This window comes from Cannabis sativa, chromosome 7 (genome assembly GCF_029168945.1).
Source record: "Cannabis sativa cultivar Pink pepper isolate KNU-18-1 chromosome 7, ASM2916894v1, whole genome shotgun sequence".
In the NCBI taxonomy this organism is placed as follows: domain Eukaryota; kingdom Viridiplantae; phylum Streptophyta; class Magnoliopsida; order Rosales; family Cannabaceae; genus Cannabis; species Cannabis sativa.
Genome location: NC_083607.1, coordinates 7833418 through 7837778, shown reverse-complemented (window position 1 = coordinate 7837778; position 4361 = coordinate 7833418).

Here is a 4361-nt window from a genome sequence, read left to right as displayed (position 1 = left end):
AGCCTCCTCCTTTGTTTCTAGGGTTCCAATTCTGAATAATCCCTAATTTTCACGAACCCTCACTATTTAAACCAATTCTCATCTTTAAAATTCGTGAAATTACGAAACTGCCCAAAACTCCCATCATAAGGGTCCCCGTCGCGACTGGCAAAGCCCCCGTCGCGACGGGAGTTCAACTTCGAATCCTTGAAAACTTTCTGCCAGTTCCTGTCGCGACTGGCAAATTCCCCGTCGCGACTGGAACAGGCAGCGACACCAATCTTGGTTTTTCTTCTCGATTCTTTCACCATTTTTCCTCAATTCTTATACATACTTTCTTTAAATACCCGAGGACCTGAAACAAAAGAATCAAGCGTAATATAGTCCTAAAACTAGAAACAAAGAGTGAAAACTAACCGAAAATATGACCCGAAACTTAGACTAATTTTAGCCTAACAACCAGAATAGAAGAAAGATGACATTTTAGTTCCTGCTTGGGTGTTTGCTTTGACCTAGGCAGAGGCCGATGTTGGTCCTTCTATCGTGACAAGTCAACCTTTTATTTATGTTACCTTGTTGATTGTTTTAAATTGATTCTGGTGCAATGTATTATTCATAGGTGTCGAGTATAGCGATTGGAAATCTGCATAAACTTGGAGATGCTTTACCAAGAGGTTTTGGTACCTTACTGCCTACTGGAGAATTGTTATCTCCAGTAGGTGGGTAGGTCCCTTCCAGTGTTTGTGGAGGGAAGGGAATTGTCGGTTGATTCGATTGAACTGAACTTAGAGGATTTTGATGTTATACTAGGAATGGACTGGGTTGCAAAGTATAATGTAACCATCGACTGTAAAAGGAAGATTGTAACTTTTGAACCAGAGGGTGAGGACACATTTGTGTTTGTGGGCAAGGTTCAAGGATCCCAGATTCCATTAATCTCGGTGCTCAAGGCAAGAGATATTTTATGTGATGAATGTATCAGTTTCTTAACCAGTGTAGTGGATGCTACAAAGGAAACACCAACAGGATCGAAACATGTTCCAATTGTACGAGAATTTTTGGATGTCTTTCTAGAGGAGTTACCAGGGTTACCACCAAAGCGAGAAATTGATTTAGAAATTGATTTGATACCGGGGGCAGAGGCTGTATCTACAGCTCTGTATAGAATGGCACCTAAAGAGTTGAAAGAGTTGAAGGTTCAGTTATAAGGATTGTTGGACTTGAAATTTACCAGACCAAGTACCTCGCTTTGGGGTGCACCAGTTTTTTTTTGTGAAGAAGAAGGACGGAACCTTATAGATGTGTATTTACTACTGGGAAATAAATTGACGGTAAAGACCAAGTATCCTTTACTAAGGATAGATGATCTATTTGATCAATAACAGGGAAAGACCATCTTCTTTAAGATCGATCTTCGATCTGGTTATCACCAGTTGAAGATTCGTGAGGAGGATATTCCCAAGACAGCTTTTCGTACCCGATATGGACACTATGAATTTCTTGTGATGTCCTTTGGATTAATAAATGCTCTGGCGGCATTCATGGATTTAATAAACCGAGTTTTCAAGGATTTTTTTTAAGATGATTTTGTAATTATTTTCATTGATGATATTCTGATCTTCTCAAATTCAGAGGAGACACATGAGAAACATCTTCGGATGGTGTTGCAATGTCTCTTGGAGCATAAGCTTTATGCTAAATACAAGAAATGTGAGTTATGGCTGCCCCAAGTAAGTTTCTTAGGGCATATGGTGAACAAAGATGGTGTTTTGGTGGATCCTGAGATTGAAGCGGTTCGGGATTGGCCTCGACCCAAGTTTGCAACCGAGGTTAGAAGTTTCCTAAGATTAGTAGGATACTATAGAAGATTTGTTGAAGGATTTGCTAAGATTTCTACGCCCTTAACGGAATTAACTCGAAAGAATTAAAAGTTCATTTAAACTGACAAGTGCGAGAGTAGCTTCCAGGAATTGAAGCAGAGTCCAGGAAAGTTATTGCCTAAGAGCCTAGGCAATTGAAGGATTATGAACAGCGGTATCCTACATATGATATGGAATTGGCAGCGACAATGATTGGAACTGGTTAAAGATTATGACTAAGAGATCCTTTACTATCCGTGTAAAGCAAATGTCGTAGCAGATGTTTTAAGTTGGAAGGGTCCAAGGCAAGTTTATGAATTGAAGAAGATCTCACCAAAGTTGGCTGAGGATATGACCAGAGCAGGGATTGAGTTCATAGATAGAAAACAAGCCAATATTACGATATAATCTGATTTGTTAGAAGGAATCAAGATAGCCCAACAGAGTGATCCAAAATTACAAGACTATAAAGAAAAGCTTGAAGTCAAGGCAGCAAAGAGCTTCTTAATTTCATTAGATGAATTAGTACAATTTAGAGACAGGGTTTGTGTACCACCTGATGATAGTATTAGACAGAAAGTTCTAGATGATTTTCATACCATGCCATATTCACTACATCTGGGGACAACTAAGATGTATTACGATGTAAAAGCCCTGTATTGGTGGCCAGGGATGAAGGGTGATATTGTGGAGTATGTGTCAAAATGCTAGAGACCAGCAAGGTTACTTCAACCTCTAAAGATTCCTGAGTGGAAATGGGAAGAGATAACGGTGAACTTTGTGGTTAGATTACTAAGAACAGTAGGACTCTATGATTCCATCTGGGTAAATGTGGATTGATATACAAAGTTAGCTCACTTTTTGCTAGTGCGGACTACGTACACGGTAGATCGGTACGCTGATCTATATGTCAAGGAGATAGTTATGTTTCATGGTGTTCTAAAGTCAATCGTTTCAGATCAAGATCTAAAGTTTACATCCAAGTTCTAGGAGAGTTTGCAATGAGCAATGGGTACCAAATAAAAGTTCAGTTCAGCTTTTCATCCTCAGACTAATGGTCAATCTGAGAGGATTATTCAAATACTTGAGGATATGCTACGGACATGTGTATTAGACTTTGAAGGTTCTTGGAACAAGTACCTTCCTTTGATTGAGTTTTCATACAACAATAGTTGTCAGAGTACTATTAGTATGGCACCGTATGAAATGCTTTATAGAAGAAAATGTTGTTCACCCATTCATTAGGATGAAGCTGGTGAATGGAGGTATCTTGGACCTGATGTAGTCCAAAGAAAGAGTGAGGCCATTGAGAAAATTCGAGCTTGTATGCTTGCATCACAAAGTAGACGAAAGAGCTACGCTGATTCAAAGCGTAGAGATAATGAATTCCATGTTGGGGATTTTGTGTTCCTTTGGGTGTCCACAATGAGAGGAATCTAGAGATTTGGAAAGAAGGGAAAGTTTATTCCCAGATTTATCGGTCCATTTGAGGTTTTGGAAAGGGTTGGTCAGGTAGCCTATCGGCTAGTCTTACCTCCTGCTGTATCTGGAGTTTATAATGGGTTCTACATCTCGATGCTTTGGTAGTTTGTGTCTGTTACGACTCATATTTTGAGCTATGAGGATATTGAACTTCAAACAGATCTGTCATACGAAGAACAACCTGTTTAGATCCTGGATAGAAAGGAGAAGGTGTTTTAGAAGAAGACTATTCTGCTAGTTAAAATGTTGTGGAGGAACAACAAGATTGAAAGGCGACTTGGGGGTTAAAGTCACAGATGTGAGAGCTATATCCCGAGATGTTTAGATAAAATTTTGAGGACACAATTTCTATAAGGAAGGGATAGTTGTAATATCCTAGAAAACTATACTAAGATTTAAATGGACATATTTTATTAAATATGTAATTATATGGATATTGGAGTAGGATTATAATCTTACTTAAACTAATTACGAGTTAATTAGTAAAATTTGAGTACATAAATAAAGCGTAATTTATTAATTATGGAAATTTTATCGAATTAAGGGAGTATTGTAGATACCATTTTCAAAATAAAATATTTTCGGGTTCGGCGGCAGTGGAAACTCGATAGAGTGGTCAGAAATATCACAATAATAAAAGATTAATTGAATTGGAATTAAACCGAACTAGTTTAGAATTCTAAGTTGTCAGTTTGGTAGATTAGTTAGAAATTACCAAATTATCCCTAGTCCTTATTTTTATGTAAGTGTTTTATTAGAGGGGCAATTTAGTCTTTTAATAAGTTAGAATGTTGACTTTTATGGACTTTGAATTATGGCTGAATATTATGTTAAGTGATATAATAAAGGAATTCTTTTTTTTTTTTGGAAATTAAAAGGATAAGACTTAAACTAAGAAAGAAACCTATTAATCTCTCTCTCCTCTTTTCGGCCCTAGAAGAAAACCAAGGAGGTCAAGCTGTTCATCTCAAATTTCAGTCCAGATTTTGCTACAAATCAATACTAAATATTGTCCAAAACCTTGAGGTAAGTTTCTTTTCT